This window comes from Ambystoma mexicanum, chromosome 12 (genome assembly GCF_040938575.1).
Source record: "Ambystoma mexicanum isolate Mex_15411 chromosome 12, UKY_AmexF1_1, whole genome shotgun sequence".
NCBI lineage: Eukaryota > Metazoa > Chordata > Amphibia > Caudata > Ambystomatidae > Ambystoma > Ambystoma mexicanum.
In genome coordinates, this window is record NC_090936.1 from 150,766,491 (window position 1) to 150,782,032 (window position 15,542).

The window sequence follows — 15,542 nt, forward strand, 5'->3', positions numbered from 1 at the left end:
AGTTATAGTTCTTCGTTTCTTGATCATTGCTGTAGTATCTTGTATGTATGATGGCATATGGCTGATGAAGGGTCTGAGGAAGTGATCGATGTAGATCGATAAAGGTTCCAGTACTGAGCCAATACCAGCAACTATTGGTCGGCCTGGAGGGGTCTCAGTGTTTTTGTGTACTTTAGGGAGTAGGTAAAATGCTGGAATGATAGGATGATGGTTTACTAGAAATATCTTCTCGTCTTCATCTATCCAACCCTCTTGCCAGGCATGGTACATCAGGCTTTCGATTTCTGACAGCAATCTGGTCGTTGGATTTACAGGTATCTGTCTGTAGAACTTGATGTTGGATAGTTGTCTGGTCACTTCGTTGTTGTATAGCAGGCGACTCCAAAGGACAATACCTCCGCCTTTGTCTGCGGTTTTAATCAAAAAATTATGATCCCCTTCAAGTGATTTGAGTGCCACACGTTGTTTAGTGAGGTTATCTTTGTAATGGATTTTGTTCTCTCTCAACAATTTGCGCATTTCTAACAAAATACGGTTCTCAAAAGTGAGGATCTCTGGACATACCATTGATGGCAAAGGTGTGAAAGATGACGGTCGTTTCAAACCTGTAGATTCCGGTGGATCTTTTTCCGGGCTATCTCTAAAGAAGTAGCCAAGGCAGATGGTTCTGAAGAATTTTCATAATTCTACTTCTGTACTGAATCTGTCAGGTTGAGTACTGGGTATGAAGCTTAAGCCTTTTCGGAGAATGCTGATTTCATCAGAAGATAGGATGTGGTCGCTTAAATTGAAAATCGGGATTACCATGTCTGTGCTGGTGGGACCCATTGACGAGTTCGCATTTGATGGGGCCCTTGATATTTCGGCCGTCCGCGTTTGTCGCGCCCTTGAAAAAAACTGCTGTTGTTGATTGGGTCCTTCGTTGGTTCCGGACTGCCCGCTGGTTGTAGAATCTGAGTCACTGCTGTGAGAGCTATTCGAGAAAGTCACACATTTTTTGTTTCTTCTTGGATTTTGCCTATTATTCGATGTTGTTTGGTTTTGTTGGTCCTAGAAACCAGCCACTAGGTAAGGATAGGTCTTCTCTTCCCTGTAGTTTTTTATGTCGTTTTGTAATTTCCAAAGTTTTTTGTCTATTGTGAATTTCTTAAATTTGGTTATCTCTTCTTCTATTTTCTCTAGGTAGGTTTTAATTTCTGAAATTACACAGTCTTTTTTGATTTTGTCTTCAAGGGTTTTTAGTTCTTCCTTTTGAATCTTTGTTTCCTCGTCAGCTGTCTCAATTACTAGGATAATCCAGCCGCGTGAACACTTGTTACCAACTCCGCTAAATTTTTTCATGAACCTAGGGTTGTCATGGAATACCCGGGGAATGTTTCTTACTTGTAAGCCCTCTGGTATCACACCTGCTTTTAGATATTCAAGCATTAGTTGGCCATAAGATTCGGTCCGGATTAGTTTTTTTTTTTTTTTTGTAATAGAATGTCTAAATCATTAAGACCAGGATGTTTATCTGATCCTACTGGTGTTGTGGTTACACCTAAGAGCGAAGGAGTGTCTAATAGTTTTTTATAGAGGTCGAAGGAAAAACTGACGATATTAACGCTCTCCATTAAATGTTTAGTAGATAAATACGCCCAACAACCAAAGGGGTTGTCCAAGAGAATGTATGAGATAAGGGCAGGGAACCCTCTTTTTTTGAAGGGGGCCTGACTCCAGAGGGTTAGGGCAAAATTGCAGAAACAGAAATGGAGTCAAAGGCAACCCCTGTCATTAACGCTCTGGTAGTTTTCTTTAGGGAGCAGTGGAGCTAAGATAACATGTATCAGTTAGCTCTTACACGGAACACAAGGGAGTAGATGGTTTATAGACATAAAAAATGCTATTTATTAATTTCACCATTTTTATTTTACAACACAAAACATATGTCATCCTACATCTACAATGTTCTACACTTCTTGTTTCTTTCTACTCCTTGTATGCTAATACAGAGAATCTGTTACTCAGGAGGGCCAGCGTACAATCCACAGTACTTTCTATAGTGTTCAAAGTAAAACACAGATCTTCGCCTACATTTTCGACATTGTTCAGAGCCTCTAAATCCACAGTAGGGTTCACCAATAGGGAAATTGTCTCCCCCAGTGGGTGGCATTCAGTTATGGGGTTAACATCCCACACAAAACACTCGCTACACCTACAGTTAACAGGGAACACATAGTTCTTCCAAAAATTCTGTCCCAATTTTTGGAGACTTAAAATGGGACCCCTTCCCTTGATTGTTTCGCAGCCTATGCATGACCACCATTCACTCTAACTGTGCCTGGGGGCACAGCTTCGGTTTCTCTTAGCTCAATGAGCAATTGATCACAATGGACCTCTGGCATTATACAATTGGAGCACGCATCCACCCTTATTAGTCCCCCTTATTTACAACAGACTCCTTGTCTTTAGGACAGTCAATATCACCAAGTAGACCTTTTATCTCGAATATCAAATTATTGACCTTGTTAATAGGCTTAAACATTCTCAAAATCTTCCTTTGCCTAGATTCTGGGGTTGCAGAGAGGGTTGCTTTCCTTTTGGACATGGTTCCACAAGATTTAGCAATACACAAGCAATACACATGTTTTTAAAACCAATAAAGTAAATAAAAATGATATATATAAATAATTAGATATATGTATAGACAGAGGGGCCTGGGTACACCCGACTGGCTCAAGAGGCTGCCAGATTACGACTCCTCTTCCCAGACCCTCTCCTTTGATGCCCAAAAATCCAAAAGTCAATTGAAGAGTCAATAATGACCTTTCAAATGCAGCAATGTCTTGGTGGAACTGAAGAATATCCCCTCGCACCTTTTCCCTCATGCCCTCCCTCCCTCAACTCACGGGATCCTACTGTCAGTTCCACCATACTCTACTTCACTAAGGTTGGACCTTCTAGCTAGTTTGTTTCTATTCAGCCTACTAAGAAAATATGTTCTCAAACATTCCATAGCCGTCCATGCCTTTAAGGACTCTGGTCCTCCTCCTCTCTGCCCCTGTGCATGTCAAATAGGTTTAAGGCTCGTAGTGTATGTGGGCAATTGATTTTGAAATCGTCTGACTCTAAGGATGACAGTAGTTCTGGCCATTTTCTATTAAAACTGCTCTGATTTTCAAATAGGTCAGAGGTCAACTTTTCTATTGCCAAGATGTGCCATACATTTATCCACCAGTGATTAATAGGCAGGGCCTCCGTTTCCTTCCACCTCAAAGCTATCACTAGTTTCCCCGCCAACAGCATCGTGGTTATCACTTTATCCCTGTAAATCTATGTCGGGTATATGTTCTTCAGTGGTATGCCCAGAAGTATTGGGCCCGGATCAAATGGGAATGTTTGGTGTATTACCTGCAATATATATTGTACTACCTCTTCCCAAAAGGGTACTACTTTAGTGCACTCCCACCGGATAGGCAGGAATGTTGCCGCCTTCCCACATCCCCTTCCGCAGCTCTCAGAGATATTGCGGTAAATCCTGTGGAGACAGTCAGGAGTTAGATACCACCTCAGCCTCATTTTGTAGGCTAGCTCTTTCAATTGTACTGAGGTGGAAGAGGTTTTATTGCACTTACAGACCTCCTGCCATTCCTCTTCTGTAACCTCTCTGTCAAGGTGCACTGCCCAGGACTTCCTATAACCCCAGTTCCCACCCCTCTCTGCTTCGTTGAGGATTCTGTAAATGTTGGAAAATAAGCCCTTAGTAGTATCTAACGTCACTAGGAACTTTTCAAACTTCGTTAGAGTTCTCATACCCGCTTCCTTAATGTATCTGTGTTGCACCTCGTGTCTAATCTGTAGGTACTGAAATCTATCTTGTTCTGAGAGGTTGAACTCGGCTTTGCATCCTAGGAACGATTTGATCTCCCCTTCTTAAAAAGGTTAGAGATGCACCATCTATTATTGTCTCTCCATTTCTGGAAGCCTAATGGTAAAGTGGCGGGCTTGAATGCCACATTATCGTGTATTGGCGTGAATGGGGATGGGAAGGTGGTCAAACCCAACCCAGTTGCCAGCCTGTCCCAACTTTCTAAGGTAGTTCTAGTTACCGGATTGATATACAAAGATTTGGGTCTGACACCCTTGGGCAGCCACAGTGCTCACCAGAGTGGCATATCCCCCACGGCGGAGTCCACTGTTCACCATTGCTTGGATGATGCTGCCTGGCACATTCTCTAAAGATCTGGAGATGGGCCGCATAATAATACATTTTGATATCCAGGTTCTGAAGTCTCCCTTTGTCATGTGGTGCCTCTAAGATTTTCCTCTATACCCTTCCTCTTTCCCACCTCCACACAGACTTTGTGATTTCTCTTTGTAGCTTATCTAGTTCCACCCCCCAGTGGCCCTTATTGGGAGGCTGGAATAAATATAGCAGTCTCAGGATGATGTTCATCTTGATTATATTGATTCCCCCAAACCGTGAGTGTTCTCAGTCTCTGCTTGTCCTCTCATATGCAAGCAAATAATTCAGGGTAATTGGAGTCATACAGCCTTCCCAGGTTTGCTGTTACTTTAACTCCTAGTTATTTTATGTTTTGCCTTGCCCATCGAAAGGAGTATTAACACCCCCTATATATGTGGGGGGGAATGGGATATTATAGAAAAATGAGGGGGTCGCGAGGGGTCTCCCCCTGCATATCTATGTGGTGTAATGGGGGTTTAATTAAAAATAGTCGCCATTTTCAGCCGTCGCAATTACATGTGGTCGCAGTGATCACAAAGATCCCTATGGAAGTGGTCAAGTTTAAGGCTTCAGACTTGGAGTAATTCACCCGGAACCCGGATGAGTTCCTGTACTTCTCTAGTTTGTTCTGTAACACCACCAGGGAAAGTATTGGGCTCCTAATTGATAATAAGACATCGTCTGCAAATAGGGGAATTTGATAGTCCTTTCCACCAGATCTAATGCCTGGAATGCTTGGATTGTCTCGGATTCGCCACGCTAAAGGCGGCATAGTTGGAGCAAATAGGAGGGTGTGGGGCAGAGGGCACCCCTGCCCCGTTCCCCTACCCAATAGAAAACATTCACCCCGATTTTCACCGTTGGATTGTAATATATACTAAATATACATTTCAGTGAGGTTTACTAAAGGCTGCCTACCCGTAACGAAATTAATTTGGTCAGGATGAATTAAGTGGTATTTAAAAACCAGGTATGCCTTGTCGCTCTGCGCCACGTGATTTTATATATATATATATACATATATATATATATATATTCACGTTGTTTGGCGTTCCTTATGGGTACCTTAAGTTATAACCATTCCTTGGAATTCATAAAGATTATGATAGTGTACCCCAGTGGTGCGCCAAACACTCCAAAATGGTCTAGGTTTGTCCTTTATTTTAATAAATGCACCAAATAGTTGGATTTAAATGCCAGTAGACATTTTATTTCATCTAACACCCATATGTTGACATGTTTTCGCACTAAGAGAGAGATTTTTCCATCAATAATATATGGGATTTTTCGAATAAATAAAATCGCACTCAGAGCGCATTCGGAGCCGAACATCCTTCTATAGCAAAAAGGGACAAGGGAACTATCCCATATATTCTTGATGGAGAAATCTCACTCTTAACTTATCCATGAGTCATAGGAAAATAAACCCAGTTGTCAAAAAGGTCTCCTAAGTGAGGCCGAAACACATGTCAGCATATGGACGTTTGATAAAATAAAATGTCTACTGGCATCTAAATCCTAGACTTTGGCGCATTTATTAAATTAAAGGACAAACCTAGACAATTCTGGAGTGTCTGACGCACCACTGTGGGTACACTATCATAATCTGAATTAAAAGTGGTGTGAGGGTGTAGAAGGAGGAGACTGGCATACAGGTGGCATAGTGGTTGCTACAGACTTTTATTTGATGTAACATTGCTTAACTTTCAGATGAAGCACATTGGGCACTCCCCGATAAGGCTCCTTTGGTACCAAAGGCTTGATCCCTGTCAAAAGGACTGAACTTTATCTCATGCCTATGTTTTGCTTTGTTTTGTCTTGTCTTGCTTTGTATTGGCTATTGGGTTCTGACAAACTGGATGCATTTTAAAGGTTTGTATAAACCAATAAAATAAAGAAAAAAAAAAAAAAAGAAAACCTATTTCGCTATATCTATGAGGGGTTTCCCTGTCTTAACTAAAGTGCTAATGGGTCTGTCAAGATGTCTTAGTAACTTTAAGAGTCCACAATCATGTGTCAAAATGTCCCTATCTGTTCCTTACGCTTATAACTAAACTAATAAGTAGCATCAACGTTCTTGGTCCAGGAGAATGACTCCCTGCTCCTGGAATGGGTGGCACAGTTCTGGTTGCAAGTTCCTTACCAATGCGGATTGACTCCCTCCCCCGGTTTTAGTACTTCACAAACAAACAAAAGGATTGCAGATCCTCTAACACTCTGCGTCAGAAAGTTAACTCTTTTGTTATCCCAGTGGGAATGACTCCCTTCTCCCGGATCACTGGGTTGATCCTCCTTTACTTTACTTTAGTTTTTAATGCACATCCATGAGCCCTGAGGCGTGAGGGCGCAGACAAAGACAGACGAGAACAAAGAACATAGAGAAGCAGGGCACTGCCATCGCAGAGTATGAGAGATGGAGGGCCCCAGTTAGAACTACCTAGCGGGCTCTACTACCAGGAGAATGACTTCCTTCTCCTGGCTTTCTGTGGCTTTGCTCTCACAGTTTACAATACTAGGGGGGAAAGTCTCCCTTCCCCTGGTCTTTCCTCAGCTTTATTTCACAGTCTCGCTTCCCCTGGCCCCTTTGTACACTAGTTTCACAGTTCAGCTCTCTACTGGTTTGTTCTGGCAGACCTGGTTCACTCCTCTACCAGGTACTGCCCCGGAGAAGATCGCATATACTGGTCTTCCCTTGTGAGTGCGCGTCCCAGATGTATCTCCTTATTACATGGATTTGGTAGATCTTGGTTGCTTCCCTACCAGGTACTGCCACGAAGAAGATGCCTTGCGTTAGGTTTTGGTTCCAGGGTGCTCAAACCGTCCCTCGTGGTCAGTGGCTTTCTAGGTTTGCGTGCACGTCCCAGGCCCTTCTCTGGTGGCCAGTGGTATTTCTGTTCCCACTGGGACAAGGGATTATATCCCTGGGGTTATGCTTGGCTCGCCACTCCACCCAGCCGCGTTTCCCATTACCTGTTTCCCAAACGGGACGAATCACCGGTTCTTCCAGGGTTCGTGGTTCTTCTTGCCATTCCCTTCTGGTCCAACCAAATGCTTTCTCCAGCGTCTTTTCCAGCCCCACTGTTTCGGAATCGGTGACGTCTCATCCTCTCGCTCCCCACTCTGGAACGGTACCAGTTTGGACCCAGTGGTCCACCTCATAACAGGTGGGGGACTACCACTCCTTCGGCGGTCCCGGTAGGAGCCAGTCTCCTGCTGACTTCTTTGCTGCTTCAGCGTCGGTGATGTCTTGCCTTTCTGCTTCCATCGCCCGGTTTGAACTTCGCAGGTAGCTGACGTGGACTATTTGCTTCTTCCCGTAATTGCATAACGTCAGTCCTTGTTGTTAGTGGCTTTGTGGTAATTGTTATGCCCCTCTTGAGCCACCTTGTCTCAGTACTTTTAGTTATGTCAGCTTTCCAGGCACTGTAGCAATACCTGGATTTACTATTAGTAGATAGTGAATCTTGAGATTTGCAGAGGCACATGGAAGTACTGGGTAAGGTCCTGGGGTCTAAATAGTATGGCCTGGTTCATCGTCTCCATGATCTTTCCTGTGTTGAGAAATACATTAAATAAACCCATCAGTGGCCTAACCAATTCCTTTGTGAACTCTTTGTAAAAGTGTCCTATAAAACCGCTTGTGCCTGGCGCCTTATTAACCTTCTCTATTTTATAGCACGTAACAGCTCTTCTATCGTTATTGGGGAGTCAAACTCCACCCTTTGTTCATTAGTGATTTTCTGCATCTGAGATTCCTGTATGTATTTCCTGCCTTTGTCTTCATCCGCTTCCTCTGATTTCTAAAATCTCTCATAAAATAGCCAAAATGCCTCAAGGACGTCCTCATTCTCTGTGCTCTTGTTCTCTTTTTCAGACATTACCGACCCAATTCGTGCTTGTGTCTGCTTAGTTCAGAGTGCATGTGCTAGCAGTTTGTCCGTTTCGTCAGCCTTCTCATAAAAAGTCAGTTTCAAATTCAGCAGTCGCTGTTCGTCTGTGTTCGTGGCTAAGGTGTTAATTTGTCCCCTTACATTTTTACGTTTCCTCAGAACTTTTATATCTCCTGTCTGTTTATATTTTATTCCAGGTATTTCAGCTCTGTTGTGAGCTCCTCCTTCTCCCTTTTTTACTTTTGTCTAGCTGCGATCCCAATGCCAAGAATTTCCCACATAGGACTGCTTTTAGTACATCCCAAGTGTTGTTTATTGAGGTGTCCTCGGGGGATTGTTTTCAAAAAACTCCCTAATTTCTTGGGTTATTTCATGTTTGACTACCGGGTCTATCGATAGGTTCCTGGACAGTGTCCACAGCCCTGGACGCAGGGACCTATTGTGAAGGGTGATCCTCAACTTAAATGGACTGTGATCTGATATTGTAATATCCCCTGTATCTGCTTCCCCTACTGAGCTTTTTATATAGTTTGACACAAAAATGTCATTTATTCTAGTGTATACTCTGTGTGTGCGAGAAGAAGGAATACTCTGAGCGATTCATGTGCTTCATGTCATGTGTCAAAAAGCCCCAAATTGGCTATCTCCTTCTTAAATTGTTCAGGTGCCTCTAGTCCCCCTGGATTGCTCCCCTTTTGAGTGATCTAAGCCTCGATTCATGAGCATGTTCAGATCTCCACCCATTGTAATGTCTGCATGGGCGAAGTAAGATAATGTGGGTAACTGTTCCAGCATAAAGTTATTCGGCCTTAAGTTAGGGGCATACACGGAGACAAGTTTCATCTGTTTCATTCCAATAAGGCCCCTGACTACCACATATCTGCCATCTGGATCCTCAATGATATCTAACCCTTTAAACCCTGCATGCCTTTTGCACAAAATAACTACTCCCGCCATCTTGTTTCTTGCTGATGCCAAATATTGTACAGGGAACACTCTTTTTCATTCTATGCTTGTCTTTCGCCACCAGGTGAGTTTCCTGTATAAGTGCTATGTCTGTGTCTAGGTCGTTAAATAAATGAAACATCCTCCCCCTCTTGTTTGGTGTATTGAAACCTCTAATGTTGAGGGTTAAAACTTTTATCATAGTGGCAGAGAAAATCCTAAATTCACCCCCATTTTGCCCCTTTCTGGTCCTGCAGTTTAATTTGCAAGCTTGTCGGGAATGACCACCTATATCGAATCCCATCACCCGATAGTTTGTCGGTAATGGGTTTCAGGTGTCTCCGTTTCAGCTGGGTGATAGTCGAAATGTCCTGGAACAGTTGACATCCGCTGAATCAGCTGAAGAGGATCCGACCCCTCGCCCTGGCCTCTCATAACATCCTCTCTTTCGCAGAGTAGCTGTGCATTTTAAACACTGTCACACAGACTCCCCTCCTCGTTTCTGGGGTTGTAATGACCATTTCTATCAATTCTATGGGGTCTGTCTACATCTGTGGAAGGCAATGGATCTCCCATTCACAGCATCCCAAACAGCTCCTGCAGCAGATTGGGTAGCTTCTCACCTTCTGCCCCTTCTTTCAGGAATTTCAAACAGATGTTACCTGTTTGCCAAATCTTCACATTTGACTTCCACGGCTGCAGTACTTGGATTGCCTTCTCTCCAGCTGGCGCTTGCATGGCCATGTCGCTTACTGACTGTTTTAGATCATTCACTCAGCCGCCCAGCACGGACAGATTGGTCCTAAGCTCCTTGATGTTTTGAGTGACCTCCTTTTTAAGGTTATCCTGCAGCGCTTGGAGACATTTCATCAGGTCTTCTTTGGTGAATGAGACTGGAGTGCTGCTGTGGTTTGCTTAGCCTTTCTTTGACATAAATCGTCCCATGGTTCCTGGCTGCGCAGTGTTTTAGATGTTTTCTTCATTTACTGTCGCTTCTCGTCGGGTTCCTGCATCCCCTCCTCATGTTTCACATGTGTCTTTGCCTTAACGACGGGCTATCATGCCTGCATACTACCTCCCCGGTGTGTGGGCCCGGGCTGTTGTTGCAGGTGCCCTGCTATCCCACTGCAACGTAGCTTCCTTGCCGTGGTGTGTGGATCACACCCAGTGCCGATCCTGGGACCGACCCTCACGGCTCACTGGGTGGGCAGGTTTAATTTGCTCCACGGTCGCCTGCCACCACTCTCTCCGACGCTAACCATCCCTGTCTTGCCCGGGGCTTGGCCTGCTCCTCTGTTGATCACTATCCAGCTCCCTGCGACTGCTCCTCCCTCCCTGCTCGCCGGCACGCAGTCCTTGTCTCGAGTTGGTAGCATCAGGGGGCAACATGCTGTCTGACCTCGAGCACCTGTTTGTTTAATTCTTTTAGTTGGGGTGGGGGGTGTTACCTCTCGATTGAGGGGCTTGTTCCAATCGCCTTCCTCAAAGACCTACACGGGCTTGTCAGCTGCGTCCGCCATCTTGGCTCTCTCCCTAACCTAATTCATTTTTAAATAATGTGTTAAGTAAGAAGAGGAACATCAAGAGTATGCAGAAGTTCCTGTTTTAAATTGTTAGCCTTCTCACTTTTCAAAAAACCAAGTGAAGTGCAATCATCTCGAATAATCAGTGCCTGTGATCTTACACCCAGCTGCAAACGCCAGACCGGCCATGATCCTTCCCTTTTCCTTCATGCATACAAATCGTCAACTGATTTCTCTGCAGTAATGATAAACTTTTAAACTTGCAGCCCTTCCTCAGCTTCTGCTACAAATTTCCAGGGACAAGCAGTGAGTACGGGGCAAGCCATCTTATTGAACCAACCGTGGTTCAATTCCATCCTACCCGGCAGATAACACTTCAGGAAAGAGGTTCGGCTAGCAACTCATTTGATGGGAAATCAGTAATGTCCATCACCCTTTGACGAATAGAATAGAGAGGAGTATTCAGATCCCTGTGCTTAGCCCTGAAATGCCTCTCAGCCATTGCCCCTTTTCTGATGTCATGGACCCAAGCAATTCTGCACCAGTTCCCTTTTTCCAGGCCACAGCCATCCTATTTTTACCCAGCACCAGACTGGAGTGAGAAGTTTCATATTCGTGGTGCACTTGTTCTTGCTTTACAATAATTCCTCAGACACAATTTAATTGAGCGCTGAAGCAATCATTACAGGACAATGTACATTTCCAACTTATTGTTCCTGAGAAAAGTGCCAGCATATTTCAACATCACCACTTGTGCAGGAAGTCTACAGGTATAAAAGTGCATCTCTGGCACTTAGAGTCCCTTTGGCTGAACATATTTGGTAAGGAAGTCTAACATCATGTAGGCATTGATTATACATTTATAATGAATTCATTTGAACCTATTTTTATGGGAAACCCTTCTTGGGTGTTCAGACCTCCTCTGCCATTCTTCATCTGTCTGTTTTCCTAAATCATTATTCTTTGTGGGTAGCACTTTCACCAACGCCGCTCCTGGATGGGGCAGTCGTGCTTATACAACTCTTTGATTGTTTACCATCTTCGACCCAAGAGTGACCTCTTGTTTCTATCTTTTTCAGTGGAAATCAAGGCCCTACCCGGCAGACCTCTGCTGTCATCCGTGCAAAGTTCAGTAAATATTTCCTGCTCCCAAGTTACATGGCCGTTGGTTCCTGGTATGTAAGGAATCTATCCTGCTAACAGAGTGACCTGAGAGTATTCCTTCGCCTTATTGACAACACCAGACCAACTTTCTTTTAACTGCCCTTCTCTTAAAAAACATGGTTACCATTTCGGGGCATCTTCTGGAAAAACATTTTATAATCTTTTGTTCTTTGGAATGTCTTTGTCCAATGTGTTAAAGTTGTAGCCGTTGGGACTGGCATTTTAGTCTCCTGGGCACTACTTAAGGCCGGTACACCCAGGAGAGGGGTGGGTAAAATCATCCCCATGATCATGGTTGTGACCACATCCTGCAGCCTCTTGCGCCCCGTACTGCCACCCCTCTTTACCCCCCCACTGCTATACCCCCTATTTTAATCCCATCCTAACTACCTCCCCCATGAAAATACTGCAGAAAAAAATGCTGTGATAAGTCCTACCTCCAAATGCACTGAAAGGGTTACAAGAAAATGGGGTATACTAAAAGAAAACAAATATGCCAAAATCATATGTGATCAAAGCAACATAAACCAGCCTTCTTAACTTATACTATGTAATGCAATACAATTAGATTGATATTTCCTATACATTACAGAAGAAAATGGTAAGACAGTGAATTACATTACCTAAGAGTATATGTAGAACATCACCAAAACCATTTTAACATCTTTCTACGTACTGCAGTTTTCTTCCCCAGACTCATCCATTAGTGAGTTTAGAAATGCAGACATGTTTCAATGATAGTATGGTAGCACCCTCTGCCCCCTAAACATCATCTTCTGGTTAAAACGAAATATGCATTTCCAGCATAAAAGGAGATTCCAGTGTAAAAATATAAATATTAACTCCATAAAAGAAGACACAAAGAAAAAATACTGAACTGATTTCTGATTGATTCATAGGCATGGTGGGAAATATATTATTCTCCTTCCCTAAACGGGCCATCTCTATTACATCCAATACTATGATCAAACATAGATTCAAAGTAACAAAATACTAATAGCTAATAAGTAGTGATTGCTATAATTGTGCCAGGAGGATAGCTCAGATAGCTCACATGTTTGAATCTCGGTCCCGTACTTGGAGGCTGGCCTCCAACATGAAGCACAATATAAAAGCCCAATTTATTTATAACTGTGATCTTAATACCAATACTCTACAGACTACTATATACTGTCTTCTACAGAAGAGTTCCTCATGCAGCACCTCGAGTACAATCTATATACAGGACTATAATAAATCTGAGATCAAAACTGAAGGTTGATGGCCAGAAGGTTTTTAAATTAATCCCAACTGCTGGCATTGCTGCCGGAAACGCTTCAGGCTACAGGTTGTCAGGCTGCCACATGATTCCAGAAGTGGGAAGACCATATGCAAATCAGACTTTGCCCCCCCCCCCTAAAAAGGGCAGTGAAGGCCAAAGAGCTATGTCACATTCCTTCTGCACTAGGCCACAAGCAACTCAAGACATGTTTCAGCATTGTTGTTCATCAGCAGTGAGGTATAGCTTGGGCCCTGTAGGCTTTGGAGCCCCATCCCCTTGCCACAAAAAGTTCACGGAATACTTTTGAGTATCAGAGGGGGGTTCAATGTTTTTTTGTTGTTGTTTTTTTTTTCAGGGCCCTAGAGTCGTCCCGCTCTCGTCTAGAAAACACCAATCCACCCTAGCCCAGTCATCCCTATTCCCCAGGTTAATGTATACAGAACATTGACCCCCTAGTGTCCAGGTTCTAGAGGATAACCTAAAGGGCAAAGGCCTTCTCTGTCTAATCGCCCTCAGGGACTTCCGAGACTGACAATATCCAGTGGTTAGTAGTCTAAAACAGGTTGATGCGTTGTTACTTTCTGCTACTCTACCCGACTCAGTCTTCTTTCTTTTACATCCACATACCTCTCCCACTCCCCCACCACCTCTCCCCCTTTTCCCCATCCCCTCTCCCCCTCTCCCTCTGCCCTTCGTTCCTCTTCTTTCTATCGCTCCCTTTGCTGTTTTCCTCTTACTACTCTCTTTCCTCCAATTCCACCGACATTCCCCTCTAATCCTTACATCTTCCTCTGTCCCTCTGATGTCTCTCACTCCTTCTAAGCTTGGCCTCCACCCTTAGATGTTACTATTTCTTCAGGACACTACTATTTCATCCTCCACGCTTCTGCTCCCTCCTCTACACTACTAGTACAGCTACTCAACCCCACCTTCTACTCAAACACCCTCCTTTCACTTACACATGAACTTCATATTTACTCCCTAGACTCCCTCGACTCCCTCTCCTAAACACACTTGCTACTCCTTCACGCACACTCACGATGTAGTACCACTTCCACCTACTAGCAAGTGGCTCACCGGCTCCATGAATGGCCTCTACACTCCACTTCACTGTTTATTCTCCTGCTGATTTCTTGGTCTGCCACCTCCTCCTCCTCTTACCTTACCTGAACAATCTAAAACCTCCTGCTTCCTGTTTTTTCCCCACCCCCTTCTTGTCCTCTGGTTTGCCTGTTGTCCCTGGCCAATCAGACCCTCTCATCCCCCTGTGAGGTGTGCATAAAGGATATTCTTCATATAGTGCCTTAATTCCAACTCCTTTTGACGTGCAGAGTCGCTGTGGAATAACAATGGCGCTTGTACAGTGTCTAGTTCGTGTTGGGGTGGTCTGGCCTGACCGCCTCTAAGTTATTTCCAGTCTTTGGTTGGGAGGGGCATTTATTGCATGTCCCTGGTGGTCTATGGAAGTCGCCCAGCCTCCATATCGGGTGGGCTTACATTGGCGTATGGTGCATGGCTTTGGTTACTGGTGCATAGGAGCTCTGGATCCTGCCTCTGTTGCTTCCCCTCCCGTGGCACTGTCTGCACGCCACTCAAGTAGGATTTCTGACGGGGAAGCCAGATCTCGGTCTCTCTTCTCGTTAGCTCTATCAGCTGGAGTTTTCAAAAGGCTTTGTGTGGGGTGCTGCTGGCTCTGTCTCCTGGGTGCTCTTCACCCAGGTTGATGCCAATGAAGTAATATACACAAATTACACTGATGATACCTAGTGCCTTATCCCTTTCCCTGGCGACCATACTAGAAATAAGAAACCATCAATTCAGTTTACTCGCTTATACAGACCTGGATGGCAGATAATGGCTTAGCCCTTAATGACACAAAACGCTAGCTGATGATAACTTGCACGGCAGCCCAGTTGAGAAAGTTGAGTCCGGAGTTCTGTGAATTTCAAATAGTGGGCTGTGCCATTGCTGCGCCAGAATGCTACGGTGCGCACCGGGGTCAGAGCAGGAGCTCCCCCATAGCAAACCGTTCTGCATGAGCACTACGGAGACACCTTTGCCCTTAAGGTAAGCCTGCAGGCTCATCTGGGATATGATTTGCATATGTTAACATTGCAGCGCGCCTGCACCCGCTTCATTACCTCATCGCTGTAAGAATATGCAGGGCGTCCCACTCGAAAAGGGCATTGTAGGCTCCAAACTACAGGCAGCCATCTTGCTTTAGTCAGCCTCACTGTTCATTGGTGCCTGTGGCACACACCCGTATTGCACCATACCTATTGAGCTGCCACGCTTGCACCCAAACGGGCAACATCTACCGTATTTAACCCCTACACTTTCCCCTGATATGTATGCTATTTCTATATGTGCCACCTATAGTGCCATAGACATACTATTAGCTACTCACCTACTGTATATGCACCTGTACTAGCCATTTCCTGATCTGCCAAGTCTATACCACTAAAAATACTCTGATAAATGTGCCTAGCTTGGGTCTGTCCCCCAACTTAGTAACTCGCCTCCAGCCTATCCAC

The 15,542-nt window shown here is 44.4% G+C and overlaps 1 protein-coding gene across 3 annotated transcripts in view; it reads left to right on the forward strand.

Annotated features, from left to right (window-relative positions):
• Window positions 1–15,542, forward strand: part of TTC38 (tetratricopeptide repeat domain 38) — a 549,973-nt gene that overhangs the window by 241,306 nt on the left and 293,125 nt on the right. The gene's annotated exons all lie outside the window — the stretch shown is intronic.